This window comes from Heptranchias perlo, chromosome 13 (assembly GCF_035084215.1).
Source record: "Heptranchias perlo isolate sHepPer1 chromosome 13, sHepPer1.hap1, whole genome shotgun sequence".
Classification (NCBI taxonomy): Eukaryota; Metazoa; Chordata; class Chondrichthyes; order Hexanchiformes; family Hexanchidae; genus Heptranchias; species Heptranchias perlo.
The window spans coordinates 29,456,834-29,467,422 of NC_090337.1; the positions used below are offsets into that span (position 1 = coordinate 29,456,834).

General features: G+C 47.3%; 1 protein-coding gene across 6 annotated transcripts in view; it reads right to left on the minus strand.

Annotated features, from left to right (window-relative positions):
• The window catches only part of LOC137331451 (lisH domain-containing protein ARMC9), a 99,360-nt gene extending 90,030 nt beyond the window's left edge, over positions 1-9,330 (minus strand). For 4 of the 6 annotated variants that reach the window (XM_067995250.1, XM_067995249.1, XM_067995248.1 and 1 more), the window contains exon 1: positions 9,220-9,328. The gene's annotated coding sequence lies outside the window, so the exon portion shown is untranslated. Of the gene's footprint in view, positions 1-9,219 lie in introns of all 6 variants that reach the window. The other 2 variants (XM_067995247.1, XM_067995251.1) reach the window with 2 other exon arrangements.
• Between the last annotated feature and the right edge of the window lie 1,259 nt (positions 9,331-10,589).

Sequence of the window (10,589 nt, forward strand, 5' to 3'; positions counted from 1 at the left end):
CTGCCAACACTACTCTATCACATCACTCCTCACACCCACTCATCGTCAACTTACCTGCACTTCCTCACCTCCCCATTACTCAACCCACCACTACCACTCAACCCAATTCTCATCCAATGTCACGGCTCTGTCTCATACTCACCCTCTGATGCATCTCTTTCACGGTCAGCCTCACCCAAACCAATGCATTCATCGGTTGGCCACTTCACCATCACTCACTCACACACCTGTTCTTTCTCCCCTTTTCGGAGAAGAGAGCGCAAAATGCACGGGAGAGGGCGAGGACTGGAGGGGGGGCCGCAACAAATCATCATCCTCATAGAGACGGAGCAAGAGGCGCTAGAGCTCAGCTGAACCCTCGAGTGCCTGTCCATTGGGGACTCTGAGACTGGCACCCGACAAATGTCTGGTGACACAACTTTAACATTCATCACACACAATATGAATTGATGTTAACATGCCTTGCCATCTTCAGCACCTCATTATGCTCATCGCAACATGACACATCTGTGATGATGGTTAATATTGCCTTCTGTTCTCTTACAGGGCCTTCAGCGACCGCTGTGATGGCAGAGGGCGATTCCTCAGAAGACCTGCCGACCTCTGAAGGTACACCATCACATTTTAGCGAGCCATCCACCAGCACAGATACTCACACTTTGGTGGGTCATAGTCCTCAGTTAGTTGGGTTGGCACCTGGTGAGTTACCACACGTCAGCACGAGCAGACAATGGTGGCAGGGGCATCTGCGGAGAGTCCACGTCGGTGGGAACACTCCTCTCCAGGCTCTGCTCAGCTGGACACAGATGCGGAACTCTGGGGACCATCCTTTAAAAGGAGAACGGTCGAGGGACAGCAGCACATTTGCGTGGTACTGGAACAGGTGACACATGCACTCTCCACAACAGAGCAGAGGATGGAGGAGTCCAACTCCTGCATGAGTGGAATGGTGGCACAGGTACGGGAGGGAATCTCTGACATCGTGTCACAGAGATGTGAGCAACTCTCTGAGATAGCGTCACACAGGTAAGTGCGGGAATGTCTGCAATGGAGAGAAGACTAGCCTCTGTTAAGCTTCAAGCACGGCTCACAAATGAGTCAATTCAGGCCCTGACAACGGCCATTCAGACTCAGGATGAACAACATTCTGCTGCCTTAAACAGGCAGACAGAAACTGTCTGGGTTTCCAAAGCATCACACATGTCCTCCAAACTGTTCTCCAGCAGGGTGGTAGGAGTGATGTGGGCCTGGTCCAGGAGAGGGATGATGGCGAAAGGGGACATGGAAGTGGGGTCGCCACTCAAAGCGCTCCCATGTCTCACCCGTTGCCCCCCTCTCAACCAGTACCCGCAATGCTGCCTCCTCTCCAGGTGGCTGAGCCTGCCCCTGCACAGGTGCAGATGGAGCAGTCTCTGGAGGGATCCTTACGGGCTCCAAAACCCAGACGGCGTAGGCACAAAGCATCTAAGCAGTCAGGGCATGAACTTGAGCAACCTGCCACTACCTCTGCTGCAGCCACAGGGCATGCACCATGTAGAAGTAGTCGGAAGTGAAAGGCGAAAGTTTTGTGAGCACGAAGGGTATGCACAAGGGTGTTTGACAGACTGTCATGTTTTTCATTTATATTTAGTTTTTGTTAAAGTGACATTAAATTTTACGATTGTCACCACTGCTGCCGCGTCTTGCCCATTCATGACTGGCTTTTGTGATAGGGCCCTTTCATGAGGTTCACCATGAACGGCGACACTTGATGCCACTCATTAGGTCACTTTAGAGTGGGTGTATGTGTAGTTGCAGGATTGTTTTGTGCAGGGAGGGGTGGACGGCCTGGTGTGGGTGCTGCTCTTTCCAGGTGGCGTGACTATTGGACTCTTCACACTTTCTGATGTTAGGAGAACCGGTCACATATCAGTGACTCCCTGGCTTCACGAGCAGCCAGGTGAGCCACTGCTCTGCCCATGGGTTCCTCCTCCTCCATGTGGGTGGCAGATGTGGATGGAGCCTTCTCAAGCGGCACCCTTCTGTGCTATTGCCTCTGTGCTTTTGTGCAGGTGGCTGTGGCGCAGCACTATTTTGTGGAACTGCAAGTGGTGGATGGGAATCAGGGGGAAAACTCTCCAGTGGCTGGAGTCATACCTAGCACAAAGGAAGATGGTAGTGGTTGTTGGAGGCCAATCATCTCAGCCCCAAGACATTGCTGCAGGAGATCCTCAGGGCAGTGTCCTAGGCCCAAACATCTTCAGTTGCTTCATCAATGACTTTCCTTCCACCATAAGGTCAGAAATGGGGATGTTCGCTGATGACTGCACAGTGTTCAGTTCCATTCGCAACCCCTCAGATAATGAAGCAGTCCGTGCTCACATGCAGCAAGACCTGGACAACATCCAGGCTTGGGCTCATAAGTGGCAAGTAACATTCGCGCCGGACAAGTGCCAGGCAATGACCATCTCCAACGAGAGAGAGTCTAACCACCTCCCCATGACATTCAACGGCATTACCATCGCCGAATCCCCCACCATCAACATCCTGGGTGTCACCATTGACCAGAAACTTAACTGGACCAGCCATATAAATACTGTGGCTACAAGAGCAGGTCAGAGGCTGGGTATTCTGTGGCAAGTGACTCACTTCCTGACTCCCCAAAGCCTTTCCACCATTTACAAGGCACAAGTCAGGAGTGTGATGGAATACTCTCCACTTGCCTGGATGAGTGCAGTTCCAACAACACTCAAGAAGCTCGACACCATCCAGGACAAAGCAGCCCGCTTGATTGGCACCCCATCCACCACCCTAAGCATTCACCCCCTTCACCACTGTCGCACTGTGGCTGCAGTGTGTACCATCCACAAGATGCACTGCAGCAACTTGCCAAGGCTTCTTCGACAGCACCTCCCAAACCCGCGACCTCTACCACCTAGGACAAGGGCAGCAGGCACATGGGAACAACACCACCTGCACATTCCCCTTCAAGTCACACACCATCCTGACCTGGAAATATATCGCCGTTCCTTCATCGTTGCTGGGTCAAAATCCTGGAACTCCCTTCCTAACAGCACTGTGGAAAAACCCTCACCACACGGACTGCAGCGGTTCAAGAAGGCGGCTCACCACCACCTCTCAAGGGCAATTAGGGATGGGCAATAAATGCTGACCTCGCCAGCGCCGCCCACATCCCATGAACGAATTTTTAAAAAGTGCACGCCTGGCGAGGCTGGTGATGTTGCTCATCCTCGGATGTAGTGGTGAATGCCCCCCATCCTGATGGTGTGAGTTTGAGGGGGTCTGAAAAGATGTTAAGTATTTGTGAACAGAAGAATTGTGAGTGGAAACTAAAAATTTTCAGTGAAAACATAAAGATCCTGCAGCCAAAAGTTTGTGTGAAAGAACTGAGTGCCCTGCAGCAAGAACTCACCCTTTCTCCCCATCTGTCAAACAAGCATTTGAATGTCCCACTGGCTATTGGCTGAAATACATCTGGCAGAACATTGAGTGTTTCCCAGAGCACGGGAAACACGCTGGGGATGTTTCAAAATCAGACCCCTGTCTTAATGTGGACAAAATTAAGTACTTTAAGTGTCTAAATAAGTGTCTTAACTATCATTCTGCGGGCTTTAATTGCCAGTGCGACTTCCGCATTCGGGAGGCACAGCGCGCACCCAGACGCGTCAATGAGGAACCTGGAAGTCTGCGGGTTGCAGCCGGGTTCCGAACCCGCTTGGGATTTCTGCAATTTTCGGAGCTCCCCCACCCCCAGCTTCCCTGCTAAATTGAGCCCCAAATCATTAATATATATCACAAAATGCAAGGGACCAAGTACTGAGCCTTGCGGAACCCCACTGGAAACCGCCTCCAGTCGCTAACACACCCGTCAACCATCACCCTTTGCTTCCTGCCACTGAGCCAATTTTGGAACCAACTTGCCACTTTCCCTTGGATCCCATGGGCTTTTACTTTTTTGACCAGTCTGCTGAGTGGGACCTTGTCAGAAGCCTTGCTAAAATCCATGTACACTACATCAAATGCGTTACCCTCATCGACCCTCCTTGTTACATGCTCAAAAAATTCAATCAAGTTAGTCAGACATGACCTTCCCTTAACAAATCCATGCTGACTGTCCTTGATTAACCCGTGCCTTTCTAAATGAAGATTTATGCTGTCCCTCAGAATCAATTCCAATAATTTGCCCACCACCGAGGTTAGACTGACTGGCCTATAATTACTTGGTCGATATCTTGCTCCCTTTTTTTTTTAACAATGGTACAATGTTAGCAGTCCTCCAGTCCTTCAACACCACACCTGTAACCTGTAACCTGTAACCAGGAAGGATTGGAAAATGATGGTCAGAGCCTCTGCTATTTCCTCCCTTGCTTCTTTTAACAACCTGGGATACATTTCATCTGGGCCTGGCAATTTATCTACTTTCAAAGATGCTAAACCCCTTAACAGTTCCTCTCTCACTATGTTTATCCCATTCAATGTTTCACATTCCTCCTCCTTAACTACAATATCTGTATTGTTCCCCCTCTTTTGTGAAGTCAGACGCAAAGTATTCATTAAGAACCATACCCACATCTTCCGCCTCCACACATAGATTACCTTTTTGGTCTCTAATAGGCCCTATTCTTTCCTTGCTCTTTATGTATTTATAAAATATTGTCAGTATTTTTTCATGTGCTCTTTTTGCTTTCCTAATTTCCTTTTTAATTTCACCCCTGCACTTTCTATACTGCTCTCGGCTTTCTGCAGTATTGAGCTCTTGGTGTCTGACATAAGCTTCCCTTTTTTGACTTATCTTACCCTGTGTGCTCCTTGTCGGCAGTCCCACTCTTTTTCTTTGTGGGAACATGTTTGCTCTGAACCCCTTGAATCTCCCCCTTGAATGCCTCCCACTATTTTGACGTTGATTTACCTTCAAGTAGCTGTTTCCAGTCCACTTTTGCTAAATCGCTTCTCAGCTTAGTAAAATTGGGCTTTTCCCAATTTAGAGGTTTTACTCCTGTTCCATCTTTGTCCTTTTCCATAACTATGCTAAATCTAACTGAATTATGATCACTACCAGCAAAATGCTCTCCCACTGATACTCCTTCCACCTGCCCAGCTTCATTCCCTAAAACTAAATCCAGAACTGCACCCCCTCTTGTTGGGCTTGCTACGTACTGGCTAAAAAAGTTTGCCTGAATGCAATTTAAGAATTCTGCGCCCTCTCTACCTTTTGCACTGATTGTATCCCAGTTAATATTGGGGTAGTTGAAATCCCCTACTCTTACTGCCCTATCGTTTTTGTACGTCTCAGAAATTTGCCTGCATATTTGCTCTTCTATCTCCCTCTGACTGTTTGGAGGTCCATAGTACACACCCAGTAGTGTGACTGCCCCTTTTTTGTTCTTTAGCTCAACCCATATGGCCTCATTTGACGATCCTTCTAACATATCATCCCTCCTCACAGCCGTAATTATTTCTTTAACCAATATTGCCACCCCCCGCTCCTTTTTGATCCCCCTCTCTATCTCGTCTGAAAACCCTGTAACCAGGAACGTTGAGCTGCCATTCCTGCCCGTTAAGCCATGTTTCTGAAATAGCTAAAATATCGAACTTCCACATGTCTTTCTGTGCCCTTAGCTCATCTGCCTTATTCACTATACTCCTTGCATTGTGGTTTTTACCATTAAGCACTGCCAAACTCCTTTGTTGTCTAGTTTCAAACCTTTGTTTCCTCTGCCTTCCAAACTCACTTACTAATTATCAACAGAATCATCTTAAGCATAAAAAATATGGATATTTATAATGATTTGCTTAATGTCTCCAGTGATTTGTGAAAACCTCTTCAATGCCTGACTCATTAATACTGCAAACCCGCATCCGCTTCAGTGGCTGCAGCCTGTGACTTTTTAAAACTAGTACAAATTCACTTTATTTTAAAACACAACACTTAAACATAACTCATTCTTAATCCTTTCTATGGAAAAATGATCAAGAAAACATGAAACATAACACCACTGTAACTTAAGAGTCTTTGGTTCCCTTTCCCCATTTCACAGAATACACTCTCTAATAATACAAAAGTAGAAGCAAGGCGTCAATTTTGCATATACTCATCAGACAATAAGTACACTTTATATAACGACAGGAGCACTACAGAGCCTGTGCTCAATAATTCAAAGGTGCTTAATTCAAATTATCCAATAATTCAACTATTGCAGCATTAAATTCCCAGCTTACTTTGTGATTTATGTTGCTTAATTCAAATTGCTACAAATGTATGGCTTTCTCTTAATTTTTTTTTGAAGTGTGACACAGAAAAGAAATTTGCATTTAGATAAATATAAGAAAACTGTGCTAGATGTACCATTAAAAGCTTATGTTACACAGCTTAGAGACAATGGGGAATGTAGATATAATTTATGGCAGTGTTGTACAGAATGGCACACTTCATTTCGATGAATAAACTTGTTGAAGGAGGAGAGGATAAAATTAGCCCTGTGCAGTAAACACTTTTGAAACCTCTGGACTGAAAACTCCAGTGGTTGAGGCATAAGAACATAAGAAATAGGAGCAGAAGTAGGCCCCTCGAGCCTGCTCTGCCATTCAATAAGATCGTGGCTGATCTTTGACCTCAACTCCACTTTCCCATCAATCCCCATATCCCTTGATTCCCCTTGAGTCCAAAAATCTATCAATCTCAGTCTTGAATATACTCAATGACTGAGCATCCACAGCCCTCTGGGGTAGAGAATTCCAAAGATTCACAACCCACAGTGAAGAAATATCTCCTCATCTCAGTCTTAAATGACTGACCCTTTATCCGGAGACTATGCCCCCTTGTTCTAGACTCTCCAGCCAGGGGAAACAGCCTCTCAGCATCTACCCTGTCAAGCCCTCAAAGAATTTTATACATTTCCACAAGATCACCTCTCATTCTTCCAAACTCCAGAGAATATAGGCCCACTTTACTCAATCTGTCCTCATAGGACAACCCTTTCATCCCAGGAATCAATCTCGTCAACCTTAGTTGCATTGCCTCTAAGGCAAGTATATCCTTCCTTAAACAAGGAGACCAAAACTGTACACGGTACTCCAGGTGTGATTTCACCAAAGCCCTGTACAATTGTAGCAAGACTTCCTTACTCTTATACTCCAATCCCCTTGCGATAAAGGACAACATACCATTTGCCACCCTAATTGCTTGCTGTACCTGCATGTTAACTTTCTGTGTTTCATGTACAAATCTCTCTGAAGACGAACATTTAATAGTTTCTTACCATTTCAAAAATATTGTTTTTCTATTCTTCCTACCAAAGTTAATAACGTACATTTCCCCACATTATACGCCATCTGCCACCTTCCTGCCCACTCACTTAACCTGTCTATATTCCTTTGTAGACTCTTTGTGTCCTTCGCACAGCTTATTTCCCACCTAGCTTTCTAGCGTCTCTTCACTGTTCGAGGCTGTTCACTCAAAGAGCTAATGGCTTCCAATCATATAAAAGCTGTTCATAAACCCATTAGTGCATGGTATCAGACTGGTAGCTTTTTTTAAAATTCATTCACGGGATGTGGGAATTGCTGGCAAGGCCAGCACTTATTGCCCATCCCTAATTGCCCTTGAGAAGGTGGTGGTGAGCCGCCTTCCTGAACCGCTGCAATCCGTGTGGTGAAGGTTATCCCACAGTGCTGTTAGGTAGGGAGTTCCAGGATTTTGACCCAGCGAGGGTGAAGGAATGGCGATATATTTCCAAGTCAGGATGGTGTGTGACTTGGAGGGAGACATACAGGTGGCGGTGTTCTCATGCACCTACTGCCCTTGCCCTTCTCGGTGTTAGAGGTCGCAGATTTGGGTGGTGCTGTCGAAGAAACCTTGGCAAGTTGCTGTCCTGCATCTTGTAGATGATACACACTGCAGCCACGACGGTTGTGGAGGGAGTGAATGTTTAAGGTGGTGGATGGGGTGCCAAACAAGTGGGCTGCTTTGTCCTGGGTGGTGTTGAGCTTCTTGAGTGTTGTTGGAGCTGCACACATCCAGGCAAGTCGAGAGTATTCCATCACACTCCTGACCTGTGCCTTTTAGATGGTGGAAAGGTTTTGGGGAGTCAGGAGGTGTGTCATTCACCACAGAATACCCAGCCTTTGACTTGTACTTGTAGCCACAGTATTTATGTGGCTGATCTAGTTAAGTTTCTTGTCAATGGTGAGGAAATTCGGCGATGGTAATGCCGTTGAATGTCAAGGGGAAGTGGTTAGACTCTCTCTTGTTGGAGATGGTCATTGCCTGGCACTTGTCTGGCGCGAATGTTACTTGCCACTTATCAGCCCAAGCCTGGATGTTGTCCAGGTATTGTTGCATGTGGGCACAGACTGTTTCATTATCTGAGAGGTTGTGAATGGAACTGAACACTGTGCAATCATCAGCGAATATCCCCATTTCTGACCTTATCGAGGGAAGGTCATTGATGTAGCAGCCGAAGATGGTTGGTCCTAGGAGACTGCCCTGAGGAACTCCTGCAGCAATGTCCTGGGGCTGAGATGATTGGCCTCCAACAACCACTACCATCTTCCTTTGTGCTAGGTATGACTCCAGTCACTGGAGAGTTTTCCCCCTGATTCCCATTGACTTCAATTTTACTAGGGCTCCTTGATGCCACCCTCAGTGAAATGCTGCCTTGATGTCAAGGGCAGTCACTCTCACCCCACCTCTGGAATTCAGCTCTTTTGTCCATGTTTGGACCAAGGCTGTAAAGAGGTCTGGAGCCGAGTGGTCCTGGAGAACCCAAACTGAGCATCGGTGAGCAGGTTATTGGTGAGTAAGTGCCGCTTGATAGCACTGTCGATGACATCTTCCATCACTTTGGTGTTGATTGAGAGTAGACGGATGGGATTTGTCCTGCTTTGTGTGTGTGTGGGGGGGGGGAATCAACAAAACTATCACTCTTTTACAGTGCATCAATGTGTACTGTTGAAAATCTAAACAAAGTTAGGCCATAATGCCAAAAGTATTTTACCAATGACAAGAGCACATAACATCGCAGAAGTTGGAAACAATCCTGAGCGCTAGACCGCTGGACACTAAGCCGCGGCCTGGCGCCGGACACTGAGCTGGGAACAGGCGAGAATCCGAACGCGACACGCTTCACTGTCAGTGGAGCCGGGAATCTGCGGCCGCGGCAACCAGACTCGTCCTGTTTACAAACTGTACCTACAGCTACACCGTTTAGTACCGAATACCTTGAGCTGGGGCCGGCTCTCCGCTCCGATCAGCGAATCGCCACACCAGAGGAACCGATTTGCCGCGATGACTTTCCAACAAGAAACCGGAAGTGGCTCCTTAGTGACACCAGGCAACCACGACGGCAAATAATAACAAGCGGCCGTTGATTCTCGTCGTAAAGTGTCGTACGAGGACAGGTCTTTGCCTCTCCAGCTCCTGGAATAAATAACAGAAAACGTCGGAGACACTCAGCCAGTCGGGCAGCACCTGTAAAGAAAGGCCGAGTGTTACCGTTTGAGGCACAGCATCTGCGGGACCCCCTACCCTGGTTTGATTAATCAGACACAGGATGTAATCTCCTGGGAGTACAAGATTAGCCATCGGGTAAACCGATTAAACAATGGAAACTATCTGAGCACCTGGAATATGGCGCGGTGATTTTCATTTTTAATAAACTAACCGCTAAGTAACAACCACTAACCCCAACCCTTAACCCTAACCACTAACGCGGTATCAGTCGCGCGATAAGGCTCGACCACGTTGTCAATAGTCTGTACTTCTTATGTGATAGCCTCAGACTGATGAGAGATCTGAGCCAAGTACAAGCCTACAATCTGTAATTCCTGGTGACAGAGCTGCCTTTCAAATCGTCCATAAAAGAATCTCACAAATCTGACTCTAGTTTTCATCACAGATGTCGATGTTAATCAAACTATCACTATAAAAAGATCCCTAGGATGTCATCACAAAGGATTTTTTTTTCGTTCATGGGATGTGGGCGTCGCTGGTAAGGCCAGCATTTTTTGCCCATCCCTAATTGCCCTTGAGAAGGTGGTGGTGAGCCGCCTTCTTAAACCGCTGCAGTCCATGTGGTGAAGGTTCTCTCACAGTGCTGTTAGGTGGGGAGTTCCAGGATTTTGACCCGGCAATGATGAAGGAACTGTGATATATTTCCAAGTCGGGATGGTGTGTGACTTGGAGGGGAATGTGCAGGTGGTGTTGTTCTCATGTACCTGCTGCCCTTGTCCTTCCAGGTGGTAGAGGTCACGGGTTTGGGAGGTGCTGTCGAAGTTTGGCGAGTTGCTGCAGTGCATCCTGTAGATGGTACATGCTGCAGTCATGGTGCCCCGGTGGTGAAGGGAGTGAATGTTTTGGGAGGTGGATGGGGTGCCAATCAAGCAGGCTGCTTTGACCTGGATGGTGTCGAGCTTCTTGAGTGTTGCTGGAGCTGCACTCATCCAGGCAAGTGGAGAATATTCCATCACATTCCTGACTTGTGCCTTGTAGATGGAGTAAAGGCTTTGGGGAGTCAGGAAGTGAGTCACTTGCCGCAGAATACCCAGCCTCTGACCTGCTCTTATAGCTACAGTACTTATGTGGCTGGTCC